This window comes from Schistocerca americana, chromosome 1, assembly GCF_021461395.2.
Source record: "Schistocerca americana isolate TAMUIC-IGC-003095 chromosome 1, iqSchAmer2.1, whole genome shotgun sequence".
NCBI lineage: Eukaryota > Metazoa > Arthropoda > Insecta > Orthoptera > Acrididae > Schistocerca > Schistocerca americana.
Window position 1 is genome coordinate 740542112 of NC_060119.1, and position 18002 is coordinate 740560113.

The window sequence follows — 18002 nt, forward strand, 5'->3', positions numbered from 1 at the left end:
GGATGGGTAAATGTGTAGATAGCATTCTCAGTCGCGTAACCCTTCCAGAATCCAAACTGTCATATGCTGAGTAAATTATTTTCACTTAAATGTGAGACTACTCTTGAATACAGGGCTATTATAAATGATTGAAGCGATTTCATAAATTCACTGTAGTTCCATTCATTGACATATGGTCACGACACACTACAGATACGTAGAAAAACTCATAAAGTTTTGTTCGGCTGAAGCCGCACTTCAGGTTTCTGCCGCCAGAGCGCTCGAGAGCGCAGTGAGACAAAATGGCGACAGGAGCCGAGAAAGCGTATGTCGTGCTAGAAATGCACTCACATCAGTCAGTCATAACAGTGCAACGACACTTCAGGACGACGTTCAACAAAGATCCACCAACTGCTAACTCCATTCGGCGATGGTATGCGCAGTTTAAAGCTTCTGGATGCCTCTGTAAGGGGAAATCAACGGGTCGGCCTGCAGTGAACGAAGAAACGGTTGAACGCGTGCGGGCAAGTTTCACGCGTAGTCCGCGGAAGTCGACGAATATAGCAAGCAGGGAGCTAAACGTACCACAGCCGACGGTTTGGCAAATCTTACGGAAAAGGCTAAAGCAGAAGCCTTACCGTTTACAATTGGTACAAGCCCTGACACCCGATGACAAAGTCAAACGCTTTGAATTTTCGGCGCGGTTGCAACAGCTCATGGAAGAGGATGCGTTCAGTGCGAAACTTGTTTTCAGTGATGAAGCAACATTTTTTCTTAATGATGAAGTGAACAGACACAACGTGCGAATCTGGGCGGTAGAGAATCCTCACGCATTCGTGCAGCAAATTCGCAATTCACCAAAAGTTAACGTGTTTTGTGCAATCTCACGGCTTAAAGTTTACGGCCCTTTTTTCTTCTGCGAAAAAAACGTTACAGGACACGTGTATCTGGACATGCTGGAAAATTGGCTCATGCCACAACTGGAGACCGAGAGCGCCGACTTCATCTTTCAACAGGATGGTGCTCCACCGCACTTCCATCATGATGTTCGGCATTTCTTAAACAGGAGATTGGAAAACCGATGGATCGGTCGTGGTGGAGATCGTGATCAGCAATTCATGTCATGGCCTCCACGCTCTCCCGACTTAACCCCATGCGATTTCTTTCTGTGGGGTTATGTGAAAGATTCAGTGTTTAAACCTCCTCTACCAAGAAACGTGCCAGAACTGCGAGCTCGCATCAACGATGCTTTCGAATTCATTGATGGGGACATGCTGCGCCGAGTGTGGGAGGAACTTGATTATCGGCTTGATGTCTGCCGAATCACTAAAGGGGCACATATCGAACATTTGTGAATGCCTAAAAAAACTTTTTGAGTTTTTGTATGTGTGTGCAAAGCATTGTGAAAATATCTCACATAATAAAGTTATTGTAGAGCTGTGAAATCGCTTCAATCATTTGTGATAACCCTGTGCATAACATTTTCGAATATTTTATAAAATGAAGTCAGCAATGATAGTGGTCTATAATTATTTAAGTCACTCTTGTCCCCTTTCTTATGAAGAAGTTTGACAATTGCGTATATCAATTTGTCTGGAAAGATTCTCCGGTGCCAGCGAAGCATTACATACATCACTAAGGACTCCACTTATTAAATTAGAACACTTCAAAATTCTATTAGAGACTACATCAACACCCCATGACCTCTTGTTTTTCAGTATATTTATAATGCCCTTAATTTCAGTGGTGGATGTTGGTGCTATTTCTAAAGGCCTAAAGTCCTGGGGAATGCCATTTGCAACATATATTTCTGCTTCTTCAACTGAACCCTTTAACACTATTTTTGCTGCTTCATTCAGAAAGTGATAGTTAAAAATACTTGAAACTTTTGAATTGTCACTCACAACATTATCATTTTGCTTTATTGCTATGGTATGCTGTGCATGGTCAGGCTGCCCAATCTCCTGTTTGACAATATTCCATATAGTTTTAATCTTATTATCCTCATTATTAATTTCTGTCAGAGCACATAAGCTTCTCGACTTCTTAATGACTTTTCCTTAAAATATTACAGCATCTTTTATACTAAGCAAGTAACGTCGGATCCTGACTTATTCTGGCATGTCCATATATTTCCTTCTTCCTCTCATGCTATATCTTAATTCCCTTAGTAATCCATGGCTTACTTGCCTTTGTAATGGCTTTTTTGGGTAATGTTTCAGGAAAGCAACTCTCAAATATTTAGACAAATTTACGGTGAAATAAACTGAATTTGGCATCAGTATAATTTTCTATGTATACTTCATCCCATTCTACCTCTTCTAAGTTGGTCTTAAAACTCTGTATCCTGTTCGCATCAATAAGCCTCCCTGCTTTGTATGAACCTGCCTGAAGCCTGTAAGGTGCTGTATGTGTTATTTCCATTAACTGTGCATCATGATCAGATAGCCCATTAACAATTGGGTACACATTAATTGTTTCTGCCTGAGCACTGTCTATGAAAATGTTATCGATAAGTGAGCTACTATCCTGCTGCACACGAGTTGGAAAATTTACAACAGATGCTAAATTGAAACAACCAAACTAAGATTCTAGCTCATTTTTCCAATCGTATCTTTTAAGAAATCTACATTAAAATCACAGCAAACTACTAACTGCTCCTTTTTGTCCGACAGGTAGCTCAATAATGCCTCTAGATTTTTCATGAATAGCTGAAAGTTACCTTGAGGGGATCCATAGATTGTTACAATTACTGTAGAAGTATATTGCAGTAGCAACTCACAAGCACATGCTTCAAGGATCTGAGCGCCACAGAAACAATTTGTTTCAATATTTTTGACTTTGTGTCCAGTGCTTATATAAGTAGCAACTCCTCCTTTTTCCATGTTGGTTCTACATGAATAAGATGCTAATCTGTAATCCCTTAAATTTAACTTCTCCATCCCTGCCGTTACATGGTGTTCAGAGAGATACAAAACATCTATACCTTCAGAATTTACCCCATTTGCTAGGCATACAAGAAGCTAATCTATCTTATGTTTCAATCCTCTAATGTTCTGATGAAACAAATTTTATTTCTTTGGATATTGCTACAAACATTATGGCACTGTTCTGTTTTAATCTCTTTCAATACCCTCTGTCTGTAACCTGACTCTAACCTAAAAAATGTGTCGCCCTGACTACAGTAATCACAGGTATTTTGTCTTGTGTGCATGTGGCCCCCTTAAATTTTCTTCAAGAAGATCAACTAATCTATTCTTCTCCCTCCTATTCAGTTGCAGGCCATGGCATGTGTAACCCCACCTCACAATTGCATCAACAGGCACAGCACAGATCATAGATATGAGATTTAGTTTCTGTCAACAGCACTTCCGTCACCCCCCCCCCCCTCTCCAGCTCTCTGTTAACACGGTTGACAGCCGTATTAACCCAGGGCTGGTCATGGCGCTGCAAAACATACACAAACCCCACACGAGTGTGAGCTGTTGCTGCTCCTATTACATCCAGGTCAAACCTAATACTATAGTCCGAATTGCTATCCAGGCTGTTCCCTGCTCCTCCTACTATAAGAACATGGTGCTCACCATCAAAATCTTTGCCCAAGGCTCCTAGGTTTGCAGTAACCTGGTTAATGTTAGCACTAGTTTTCACAATGCTTGTGACCTGGTACTCGACTCCTAGCCTTTCCTGTAGCAACTGGGCTACACCTCTCCCATGACTGCTACCTAACAGCAGGACTCTTTTCTTTCTGCTTGACTTTACTCCCAACCTATCATTACAATTGTTACTACGAGTCGGCTCCACCCTACTTTTCTCAAAAACTGTTTGAGGCTCTTCTACTTCAGGTAAGAAATGAAATTGATTGCTCACTGGAATCTGAAAAGTGACTGCTCGGGTTTTCTCCTTCTGAATACGACTTGTTACCTGTTCCCAGCTCCCATTGTCTCTTTCCCCCGACAAACTGTCTAATTCGAAATACACTATTTCTAGTTCAGCCTGAAGGGCAAAAATCTTTTTTCCCTGTTGTACGATTTTCTTGTCACGACTACATAATCTACAACTCCACTGGCGAGCCTCATCTGGCACTATAACAGCTTCCCCGCTACAATCACCCCATTGAAACACCATCCCACAATCCTGGCACTTCACTCCCGTCCTCACTAATCTACGACAACATCCACATTTGTCACTCATGACGACAGATTAAACAATACAAATTACACTACAAACAAACAACACACATACAAACAATACTAATTACACTACAAACAATTCCGCTACACCAATTAATAATTAGTAGAAAGTGACTTAGCTTTCGGTGAGATGAGCAGAGAACTTCTGGGCGTCAGGCGAATGTAGCAGCAGGCGAATGTAAACAGCGCGAAGTTAGTTGCTGGCGTAGATTATGATGGCGGAAATCACGAAACGAGTAAGAAAATGAAGTGGCTTGAAATTTTCTAACGACAAATTTGAACAGGTGCTATCACTGAATTATGTATAAATACTCTATTTGGAACAGAAACACCACTTAACGACTTTACTACACAATATGGAAAATTAAATGTGCGGCATTATAGAAACACAGAAAACATGAACCGGATGCAAACTATACACTCACAATATTCTCCACAATAAAGCTACACAGACACTACCCTGAAATAATCACGTAACTTACTGCGGTCGATAACGAAAACAAACCCACGCCAACGGCTTGCGCTTTAGAACAGTTATCTTTTCACGAAAACTACGCAAGTAAAAGCGAAACCTTCAATATATAGATCACAATAGGTACTAATTTACTTATTTAAGCTACAATATTGCCTTAATAAATTGTTTTTCTGCGAATAAACACCTATATTTACGAGCGCACTGAGTAAACACACATGCCTGCTCCAAAGAGCTTATTGCTACCATGCACTAGATACCGACTGCTTTCCCGATCGCAGCCAGCCTCGCATGCTAGTCTTAGCCGCTGTGAGCTGTGAACCCCTCATTGGCTGATGTGAAGACTTGGAGCGTTCCACAGCCGGCTCACTTGGGCGGTTGGGCCGAACTGATGGTGATTGAGGCACTATCACACTGTCACTGTATTCGGGCGATGTGATAGATGCTGTTGGCCTCGACTTGCATCTGTAAGCTAACACAGTGTCCACGCCCTTCCTCTGTTAGAGACGCCATGCCATAACTCTGCACCACCATCACCGACCCACACATAGTCGCTGCAAGCTCACTGGGGCGCTATCTATTGAGATCCTCGAGCCTGCCGTGGTCACATGCGTCGTCGAGACGTTCGGCGTCGATGCCGCATGAGCAGTACCTGCATTCAGCTGGTCGGGCTACCTTGCACGGCGCCGTTCTGCTGTTAGAGCTATCATGAGCTTACCAACGGCGTCGAGAGACTGCTGATAGTGCCCGTCAGCACATTACGCTCTGCGTACTGTACCCGCACATCTCCTTGCTGCTGCTGCGGAGAAGACACTTCAATTGTAAACTAAAGCTAATACGTGTATAATTCGCTGATGCTGTCTCATTAGCACTCACGGTGCCTGATGATTCCTCACCACAATGCCTCAATGCTTCATCATCCTGCATCCGCAAATGTAACTGTCCACCAACCTTTGCCGTAGTATGGACATGGAGAGTAACAGTTTCACAGAACATGGTTGATAGATTGATTTGGAGGGGACCAGACAGCGAGGTCATTGGTCATATCGGCTTAGGGAAGGATGGGGAAGGAAGTCGACCATGCCCTTTCAAAGGAATCATCCCGGCATTCGCCTGAAGCTATTTAGGGAAATCACGGAAAACCTAAATCAGGATGGCCGGGCGTGGGCTTGAACCGCTGTCCTCCCGAATACGAGTCCCAGTGTGCTAACCCCGCGCCACCTCAGTCGGTACACACGGTTATGTAAGCCTTGCTTGCGTACAGTGCTGCACGGGTTTGCGCCGATTTTTCATTCACCTCTGAGGTGGCAGAGAAAGTAGATAGAATGGCCTTGTGTTCGGGAATAGTGATTGTTCAAATCCAAATCCAATCCTCCGATTGTTTCCTTAAATCATGTCCTGCTAATATCAGGATGCTTCCTCCGAACACTTCGCAGTTTAATTCCTACCCCATTCAGTGTGGACCGTTGTACTGATCTAGTGACTGCAACGTTGACAGAAAGTTGAATTCTACCATTTTTCCCTCCAGTGGTCAAGGCAAGTATTCAGCGAAACGCGGTATCGGAAATATCGGATGTTGAGTGGTCCAAGAAATTTTCATTCTGAAAATTTCGCAACAAATGAAAGATCTTCTGACGGTTTACATTTCTATTTCATCAGAATGTATGTATGCCCATTATAGAGTTCCAGACATGTTTGTAGTGTCTAGTGAAACAACAGCACTGGAGAAAGTCATGGCTCACATTCGATATTAAAATATATTTGACTTAAGCATCGTTGAAGCTATGTTTTTCTGTTCCACACGCCTGGAGTTCTCTTTCGACCACACATCGAGAATGTAGGTTTTTCGGTTTCTGGTTGCAGACCTTTTTGTCACGAGACGTTTAGATTATTCCTGTATCATTCGCTCCTCCAGTCCTCACGCCCTTTGCCAAACAAAATGAAATGTTTAATGAAACACCAACAAGATTATCCAAGCTTCTCACGAGATTTCTCTAGTGTATTACCAAGCTTTCGATTGGCATTCAAACGGGATTGCAAGTTGTATGACTTAATGCCCTCTTCACTCTATTGGCAAACAAGTAATCAAAGAGCAAAGTAAATACGTGGATGTACGTATAATCCGCCAATAGATTTGCCGTAGCGATAACACCGGTTCCCGTCATGTTACCGAAGTTAAGCACTGTCGAGTTTGTCTAACACTAGGATGGGTGATCGCCCGGATCTGCCGAGCGCTTTGTGTTGGTAAGCGGCGTGCACTCACATCTTGTGTGGCCAACTGCGGAGCTGCTTGATTGAAAATTAGCGGCTTCGATCACGAAAACTGACAACGGCGGGGAGACTGGTGTGCTGACCACACTCTCCTCCACGCCAAGGATGACAGCTGTCGGTCGGGACAGCTGGGCCTCCCGAGGCCTGTTTGGACAGAGTTTAGTTCATACATAATTCGACCGCTATTGTTAAGTAAAACGTGTACGAAGTGTAGAAATATACTCGTGAGCAGTGAGTGGAATAGATGCCCTGCTGCGGACTGAGCGTCCCTCTCGCCATAGACAGTGGAGATGAAATTTGGCGAGTCACGTGATAGTGAAACGCAGGAGAGGCAAGGCGCGCGATATTGACGCAATTGAAGGTCGATACGTGGGACACTTCTATCTCGGAGCTCGCGTAGGCACTGGGCTTCTCGTGTGCCATTGCGACGACAGTGCAAGTCTGGGTACCTGCATTGGGCGAAAACCTGGGCCGCCAGCTGCCGTGGTCTAGACATGCACCGACGGAAATGGAAGGTGTTCTACCGTGAAGCACCAGTGCAATATCTATCAAGTGTTAAATTATTGTACTTTTATTCCATTCCATACTGATGTCCATCGTGAACATCACTGTGAAGTATGACGCCAAGGGACACGAATACACTCTTGTATTCGTTGTGGCATGAGAGCATGTATGTCGAGGTACGTCTTACCTAGCCTTAAAGACTTGGTATGTCAGTTAATGAAGATCTAGAAGGTGATATCAATACCGTACGTCTGCGCATCACATCTCAGGCATGCTCTATTGGCGACAAATCAGGGGCCTCGGAAGGCCATTCAGGGATCTGTATATTGCTCAAGCCGTTATTGGTGTGAGCGGCAGTATGGCGTCTAGCATTATGCAGCTGGAATATGCCATTTGGTACCTATTCCAGAATATTATGTCATCACTGTATAATATCCTTGCAACAAAATGGCGAGCACTCACCCTCTCTTCAACGATTCCAAGGTAGTTGTACTATCATACGCGGTAGTCTTTACACGTTGCTTCCTGGATCTAGAGAGGTATGGGCCTCCAGAATCATTGCTTCCTGTGACCTTTCACCAGGACGTCTACGAACATGCTAGCATCGATCTGACCGCTACAGACAGAAGCGAGACTCGGCGCTGAATAACACAGAGTGCCACTCAGTGTCATAGTTGAGTATGGCTCGACAACAAGCAAGTCTCTGTTGTTTGACATATGGAGTCAGCGGAAAACGATGCATGATGAATGGAGATATCACCCCAAGTTTTCAGTAACCTTTCCCGAGTGGTTTGTAGTGGCTGTCTGTAGCTGCTGCCCAGTTTTCACCTGCCGTCACCCGTCTATCCGTCATAGCCAATCGAACGACACTACAGTCTCTCCGTCGTGTAGTCCTTCTGGTAGAATCCGTGCCTACCCATCTCACCACCTAAATCCATCTGTCTGTGCGATCTGTCGCTATGATTCGCTCATGTCCATCATGGCAATGGTTCGACATTTCTCAAAGTCCGAAAAATGGCGGTAACCTTCAGAGACAGTTCCTCCGGGTACACTGTGTTGCGCTCTTGACCTGAAAAGCTCCAGTACCCTTACGACACCCTCAGGAGTAGAGCAGAGAGAGTTTAGTACCTTGATGATAGTGTACTGAGGAGCACATGCTGTTTCTTGGTCGGTACTTTAATCCAGTGGCGGACTTAAAATCACATGATGGAATGCGCACTAGAAACCAGCATTTTATACCCATGGATCGGAAAGTTTATTTGCTCAGGGGATAGGTGTTGTCTTGCTCATCATTTCATCACCATGGATGAGGAAGTCGGCGAAGTGGCACTAGGTGGCCGAATAACCCCAGATGATGTCTCCCGACGAATAATGCCATGCAATCATTTCGTTTCTACAGTTTTTGTTGTTGTGAGGCATGAGGTTGTGTCCTGTGTAGAATTTGGAAATATTTTGCGGTTTACATATTTAAGTGCTGCATAATATATTAAAGCTATTTGGAAGAAGTTGTCAATTCTTCAGTTATAGATTTTTTATGGCAACTAAAATTTTCTATCTTGTTACAACATCCAGTCACATTAATATGACAACTGCCTATGTTCGACATCAAAATGCAATAACCTTTCACAGACGCCAGATGACAGCTCTAGCAGTGGAGGATATACCGGGTGATCAAAAAGTCAGTATAAACTTAATAAACCACGGAATAATGTAGATAGAGAGGTAAAAATTGACACACATGCTTGGAATGACATGGGCTTTTATTAGAACAAAATAAGTCATCGGGACTTTTTTCTTCGAGGAAATGCGTGATTCTGGTTTTGTAACTGCTACCGTGACGGGTGAGAGGTACGCCGATATGTTACAGAATCGCATCATCCCCAGGCTGGCTGATAAACACCTGCTGGAACGTACGATGTTTATGCAGGATGGCGCTCCACGCCATATTGCTAGACGCGTGAAAGATCTCTTGCGCGCGTCGTTTGGTGATGATAGTGTGCTCAGCCGCCACTTTCGTCATCCTTGGCCTCCCAGGTCCCCAGACCTCAGTCCGTGCGATTATTGGCTTTGGGGTTACCTGAAGTCGCAAGTGTATCGTGATCGACCGATATCTCTAGGGATGCTGAAAGACAACATTCGACGCCAATGTCTCACCATAACTCCGGACATGCTTTACAGTGCTGTTCACAACATTATTCCTCGACTACAGCTATTGTTGAGGAATGATGGTGGATATATTGAGCATTTCCTGTAAAGAACATCATCTTTCCTTTGTCTTACTTTGTTATGCTAATTATTGCTATTCTGATCAGATGAAGCGCCATCTGTCGGATATTTTTTTAACTTTTGTATTTTTTTGATTCTAATAAAACCCCATGTCATTCCAAGCATGTGTGTCAATTTGTACCTCTCTATCTACATTTTTCTCTGATTTATTTAGGTTTCAAATTTATACTGACTTTTTGATCACCCAGTATAATACTTGTCGAGGGACGCGGAAAACAGTACAGTCATTCTTTTAACGCAGAAACTGAGTGACTTCTGTGACGTCCAAAAGGGCTTGATCATTAGCTTTCGGACCAAAGGTAGAAGCATTTCAAAAACGGTTAAGTTGGTAAACATTTCGCGTGCCGCCTTGATTAAAGTTATTTCGTGTATAGCGAAATGGCGTATCCGAAACCTGTGTCTAGGCAACTGTGGTGCACCACGGGCCATAGATTACAGCCGTGAACGACGGCTGCGGAGATGTTTACGGGCGAATAGACCTGCAACTCTTGATACTCAGATGAACCAAGGGGCTACCAACTCTGTCTCCTCAACAACCGTTCAACGACCGTTGCTGCGAATGTGCCAGCGCTGTAGGCGCTTGGTTCATACACCGTGCTGACTGCTGTTCATTGGCGATGAAGGCTGTAATTTGTACGCCCGCACCTTAACTGGACGTCCTATGAGTGGTGAGAGGTGGCTTCTTCAGCTGAATCGCGTTTTATGCTACATCGGACAGATGACTGTTAGCGTGTACGACGTGAAACGTCTGGAAGTAAACACCCTGCAACAATCGTCAGAAGTGTCCAGGTCGGAGTAGGGAGGTTTACCGCCTGGAAAATGTTTTCGTGGCATTTCCTGGACGAGAATACATCATAGCTGATTTGATGAATAACGAAATAATGGCAGTTTCTCATGAGTGTCTTTATTTGTCACTGAAGCTGAACATATACATTAAGTATTCGCAGGTTATTCATCCATGTGCCTCAGTCGGCTGAAAACGCGTCCAGAAACTTTCCCAAAACTGGCTGCCTTTTTACGTAGTTTCCGAAAGGATAGAGAAAGCTCACACCGTACCATCACAGTGTCAAACTATATTAATTGAAAATATTTCGTCTCCTTTTTTCTGCAGAAAAATAGCAGCTGAGTGATTTCTGCTGTCTAATAAAACGCTGAAGCTGCACATGCAAATGTTCGAATGTGTGTGAATTCCTAAGGGACCAAACTACTGAGGTCATCGGTCCCTGGACGTACACACTACTTAAACTAACTTATGCTAAGAACGAGACACACACCCAAGCCCGAGGGAGGACTGGAACCTCCGGCGGGAGGGGCCGCGCAATCCGTGACATGGCGCCTCTAACCGCGCGACCACCACTCCGCGCGGCAAGCTGCACGTAAGTAAAGCGGAAATTGAGAAGCAATCTAACAGTCAAATGATTCAGAAAGTATCGAAGCATATTGACGTACATCATTATCTTAAACGCAGGCGACGTCTAGGAATCTGGAGGAAGAAGCGTTGGAGTTTAACTGAATGTCGACTGGAGGTCGTTAGAGACAGAGCACTAGCTAGGTAATAAATAAATCATTCAAGCTTTAGCTGGGTGTATCAGGATGACCCGATGGGGATAAGATCCTCATACCTTTCGGATACGAGACATAATCGCAGCGCAATCACGCTCGGCAATAAATCGAGGAAATTTTGTACACACAATGTCTAAAACCATTTATCTATGTTGTTTGTGGGAACGGTAGAATGTGTGCCTATAAGGTTTTGTAATGTTTTCGATGATTTGATTGTTAATAAAGATGTGTTAAGTGGCTTTGGTGGGTTTTAATGCGTATTCGTAGAATCGAGATGGTGGGTTATGTTTTTACATTCTACGTGCACTACGCCATGTTTCGTAGTTTTTGAATAAAATTACGTACAGTTTTCTTGACTTGTAAATGCCCGATTTTAGTAAGTAACATTTCATAAGTTTTCTATATGCCAGTAGCTTCTGAAAGGCGATTCGCGTAAAGGCAATACCACATACTTCACTCCACGACAACGATCATGTTACTGAGTCCACAAATATTCGCCAAAAATATCCTACGATTTGGTGCAAGCAGACTTTTCTAGTTTGTCAGTCTTAAGTCCGACATTTATTTTAAAAATCTACCCAACAGGTGACAGGTGATATTGCCGTTGTGCTGTCAGCTATTGTGAGAAAATGTGTAATAATTAGGTCTGTCATCTCTTTACCTCTAAATACAGTTGATGGTTCAAATAGCTCTGAGCACTATGGGACTTAACATCTATGGTCATCAGTCCCCCAGAACTTAGAACTACTTAATCCTAACTAACCTAAGGACATCACACAACACCCAGTAAATACAGTTGACTGAGGTAATTTGCTTGTTACTACATATTGTATAAAATACTGTCAAATGTACCCTCAGAATGTACAATTTTGGATTGTTTTAATGCCTTCTAGTTCACTATGCCGCTGTTCTTATTTTCAGACCTACTGTTGTAAGAGAAACACAGAAAACACACTATTTGTCATTAGACAATCGATGCAGGCTGTATTATTTTACAAATAAGAGTGGTGATGTCACGGGTCTTTAATTTATTAGTGTATTTGCGATAATAGTAACTCTCTCACAGATGCTAAGATCTGGATCGAATTTTCATAGGCTTCACGTAACTCATGCCGCTACAGTTTATTTCCAGCCAGTTCTCCATCATTCTTCATATCTGAATTGCTGCGTGGCTCAGTATGAAGAACAAAAATTCTCAGACGTTTGAAGTGGCCTCTCCGTGCTCTTTGATCTTCGTTTGTGAGAAAGGCTTTTGAAGATTAAAGTCCAATATGGTAATTATTAAAATTTGCATTTCAACGTGTAAGGTGTCAGGCAAATCCAACACCTTCCATGAAAACCCTTGATAAGCAAATCCAGTAGTATGTCACATAGCTCCGAATAAATCGTGACATTAAATTAACCAAAGTAATACGAGTATCGAGTGAGCAAATGGAATACCACAGACTAACACAAGAATGCCTAAATGCATGTCATACCTTCCCACCGTGAGACAGACGCAGTTCCGAGGGGAGAAACGAGAACAGAAGCCGAGAGCAGAACGGTGTTAAGGTGGAAGGCCCTACGATAAGGGACGGACGGACACCCACGTCGCCAGCTAACCGCTAGGACCACACCACCCGCAAGTTTTAGCGTGAGACTTTTTCGCGTCTCTGATACGTCAGGACCACCCCCCCCCCCCCCCCCCCCCCCAGCCAATGTTAAAAGCTAGAGCCCTCCAGAAGAACAGTATAGATCTTACGATAACACAAAAATGGCTGCACCACCCGCAAGTTTTAGCGTGAGACTTTTTCGTGTCTATGTTACGTCAGGACCACCCCCCAGCCCATGTTAAAAGATAGAGCCCTCCAGAAGAACAGTATAGATCTTACGATAAAGCTAAAAGGACCACACCAGCTGCAAGTTTTAGCGTGAGACTTTTTCGCGTCTCTGTTACGTTGCAAACTTTAAAAAACATTGCCCCACCACGAAAAGTATAACGTTTCTCATTGGATAGACAGAATTTTTGTAGGTGGAGCTTAAGGTTAACATTGAGACCCTGATTGGTCAGATGAAAACAGAGCCAGATAGTTTTTTTTAAACCAACTTCGGTAAATTGTAGTAAGGAGAAGTTAGGTGAGAGTTGCTTCCGAGATGGCGAGGTGAGCGGAGCTGTGCTGGCCGCCGCCCCCTGACGAACACAGACAAGGTAATGAATGCACACGATGCTGCATAACAGCGCATAAAGCTTCACTCAGAACTGCAGAAGTCTCATCTGTTACACCCCCTTTTTGCGTAATACTAGTGTCGATCATCAATTAAAGCTCATGGTGTTCACATTTGCCACTTGAAGTAAAAATCTGAAACTCGATGATTTTTCTGTTATATAGTTATTGAGAAGCCACATCAGCCACTGTAATTTACGACAAGTTAGATAAGTAATTAAAGATAATTGAGGGTCGCTGTAGACCATTTTGATAGTTTTCTCTCTTGTGAAACTTAATTTAAACCTAGATTATAGATGTGATATGGCATAGGTCATCCTTCGATTCATTGTAGAACTTGGAAACCCACTCAGGGAATATTCGTTCACATTTTTGTTGAACGCAGTTGGTTTTTACCATCCTGTATTAAAACATTTCCTTTTATCAATAGTGCAGTTTATAAATAATGTTTTGTGAGTAGAATAAAATTTCCAATGGTAAACTTAACTTCTTTTTCGACGTTATTTTACCAGCTAACTAAAGATAGGAAAGCCTTGAACCCCTTCCACTAAATTTAGTTAGTATTAAGATTCTTTTACAGGGAGTGCAGTGGAGCTGACGCTTAAATCATTAAGTATTTGGTTATATCATCGCCAGTCTCACTGAACTTGTCTGAATTCTACATGTCATGTGTGGTCTAACGTCTCCTTACCAGCACAGGTCCCAGGTTCAAACTAGTCAATTCCCTAAAAAACACGCTCAGAGCGTCGTTGTGCAAAAGTGGTAGGGAGACACGATATAGAACAAACAGACACCATGCAGAATGTTAGAAAATGGCGACCCTGCCAGGATGGTAAAATACCATGATTGAAGGTCGACCACATGCCTAACTAGGTCAGAAAAATATCCTGTTGAAAATTTTTTGTAATAACAGAAAAAAAATAATTTTTTTAACGTTATAAATAGTCGAAGACAGTAGCTGCAGCGATAGATAGTAAGAAAGTATTCAATAAAAGTGAGAATTCTGGCAGAGACAATAGCATAATTAAGTTATGAATTTTAATATTGTTAGAATTAAGTTTTCTCTCCAATGCAAGCGCACAAGTGGCGGATACATCGTTGACAAGTTGATTCTGACCCAACAAGTAAGTGAATGGATTGTCAAGTCGTGTGTGCAAAAAGTTTGTGAAACGCGTGAGATCGTATGAGAGCATGTTGACTCGAAGTAGGGCGTGTGAATTGCTTTTAAAACAGAAAATAAGGGATTCGGAAAGATTAGCAATGGCAGATCGAGATCTTGACCGAATTGAGGTAGAGACCCAGCATGAAAATAGACAGAGAATAGAGGACAGTACAACAGACGATGCAGTATCGCGAGAAATAGGACATATAACGCACCATAACGAGGATAATGTACGTCAAGGCATAGAAAACGTAAGTCAGCATACGACAGAGGAGCAGGAAAGTAGAGAGACAGTCGATGAGGATTCTAACTTGCGTCTTGAATACGTAGAAACCATAGTACAAGTAATCAGAGCTCCCTCACCACAGAGTACAAGGAATGGGAGCGGAAACGTGTAACAGCACAGTTCAATGCAATCGGTTGCGAACCAACACTTGGGCGAAAACACAGAGCGTAGGACGTCGGAAGAAAACGCAATAGGACCCACCAATCTGGTAGAATTATTACAACCATGACAAGACAAAATAAAGAAATTGCGAACCAAATTAAAATTCAGAATGCAGAAACCACGAGACAAATGCGTGAGATTAAAGAACAAAACAAAAAAATTCAGTTACACCTAAGTCATATTGAAGACGAGACAAAAGAATCTCGAGGAGTGATAGGAAACTTAATAACAGGTCACAATCAATTGAGAACAGACATTGACAAGGTACAAGCGGACGTACAAACATTGCGTAATGACACTCAGGACGAGATCAAAACATTACGTAACAACACCCAGGGAGAATTCAAGAAACTAGAGAAACAGATAAACGTAATTACTAGACAAGCAGCAGGTACAGCGGGTGAAATTGTTGAAAACAGTGTGCTACACAAACGTATCACAAAAGCAGCGCTGAAAAGATATGATAACCGCATAGTCAAAATAGAAGCGCAAACGAAGCGACAATTTCAGAAATTGCGAACAGAGTTGTTGCAAACTATTGAAGAGCGTAGTGAACAGGATCGACCGAGCACAGAGTCTGCAACCACATCCGTATCTGTAACAGCACCGGAAAAACAAGCAATTAACGAAGATATCATGCATTTGCGATTCCAATCACAGGCGGAAAGTAACATACGTGACAATGGAAAGCCAGGGCGCGAAGAGTACAGTGCAATGCATTCAGCTACACGTTCACAACCGATGGAAGAAAATTATTGCGTACCACTCCAACGATACTACGCAAGGGTAGGCGAAAGTTACAGTGGACAATATCCAATGGATCTACCACAACCAGAAAGAACGACGGGAGAAATGATCAGAAACAAAAGTGGCGAAGAACCGCGAATTTCATATGGAACTTTGACGAAGTACGACAACGATCATTTCCTCACAGCCAGAAAATTTCAACACTTTCGAGAAGGAAACTCATTACATCCACGAACTTTTATTGATCAATTCCGAGTAGGATTACCAGAACACTGGACGCTAGCACACAAATTAGACTTTATATGTGCACACATGTTAGGAACAGTCGCAGAAACCATGCAGAATGTTGCAGCGACATGCCGATCGTACGAAGATTTCAGAGAGAAGTTTCTCGCACGATATTGGTCCAGCGAAGCACAGAACAGAGTGAAGTACGAATTATTACAGAACCCATATTTTGAAAATTCAGGAGAGAAGAGTCCCGTGAAATTTTTCGAATTAATGGCAAAGAAAAATCAATGCTTAGATGTACCATACAGTGACGGAGCGTTGATTAAATTATGCGCGATGAAGCTACCATTGAAATACCAGCAATCATTAGTAGGTCGCGGAGGCAATGACGTCGAAGCATTTAAAGGTATTCTAAGGGAACTAGAGTTCATATTTTCGGAAGGTGACGCAAGAAAAAGACGAAGCGCACGTGAAAACGAAAGCAAAAAGCAGTGGAATCCACAAGACACAGTACGAAGAAACAATAATTACGAACCACGTGATAACTTCGCACCAAGAAACGACAATAGATTTCAACAAAGAACCGGTTATGGATTTAGAAGAGAATATGGCAATAACTATAATTCACCCAGGAACGGCAACAACTATTACAGAGGGAATAACGACAACCGGAACGGGTACTGGAGAACTAATAGACCGACAAATTATCAACAAAGAAACCACTATCAACATGCTGAACAAGAAAAGAGAATACATATAGAAGAGGTGGAGGTAAGACCACCAAACCCCGATAAACGTTCGAATTGACAGCTAAGCGCCCATGCCAAAGAGGACCCAGGACAATTGCAGCACCTTGAACAGAGTAGCAAAAATCTTATCGCGAGAAGAGAAGAAGGAAGAAACAAATCCTCAGGGGCCAGATGAAAACGAAGACAAGAAAATAACAATATCGTGTTGGGACGAAATTAATTGGGAGAATACTGACGAGGAAGATGAATTACCAGAGGCATGCACAACGAATGTAGGAGGAAAGGACGAAGTAATGAGTATTGCAGAGCTATTTGAGATGGAAACCAGGGAAAGCGAATTCAATGAGGATAATGCGCAGTCGACAGAAGTTGAAAATAAGTTACGAGTGGGCACACAACCCAACGTATATAATGAAGGAAGTTATGAAGCGATAATTAGAGCATTTAGATGCGATTATGTGGAAGTAGCGACGAAGAAGGAGAAGATAGACGAGGATGAGGAAAAAGTAGAGGATGTTGAAGAAAGCGTAAATGAAGGAAGAAATAGAGAAGAGGAAATAAAAGGGAGAGAAGTAGCAGTCGAAGCTTATCCTACAGAAAGTTCGAATTCACAAGGGAAATTCCTAAAAAGACTCATGTATGATTCAGTGGAGGATTCGTTGATGCAAGAAGAAGAAGAACAGAACCAACCCTTTCAAATTCAACCAAGTGTAAAGGCCATGGTAAAGCATATCCCAGTCAATATTGTAATTGATAGCGGAAGTGAACTGACTGCGATCTCAGAAAATTTATTCATGCAGTGTAATGCCAATGAGGAATTGCCAGTTCTGAAAACACGTAAGATTAAAGTAAGAGGTCCTATTAGAAACAATGCTGCGGAAGTTACAAGACAAACAAGGTTAACTCGTTCGGGCCAAGGTCAAAAGATCGAAACCTAAACTAACTGTAGATTTGATTATAGGTGCAGATTTTTTAAACTAGAGACGAGCGATAATAGATATGGGGAAAGGTAGCGTAACATTCGGGAATGTCACACTTCTCTTTGAGCAAAAGCTGAAATTAGAAGAAATACCAGTTATAAACAAACAATTAAGAATGACGCGACATAAAGAGGATGAAGAATTAGAATGGTATGCACAAAAGGGGGAATCGCGTCAACTCATGTTAGAAGTCCATAAAGAAATCGACGAAAA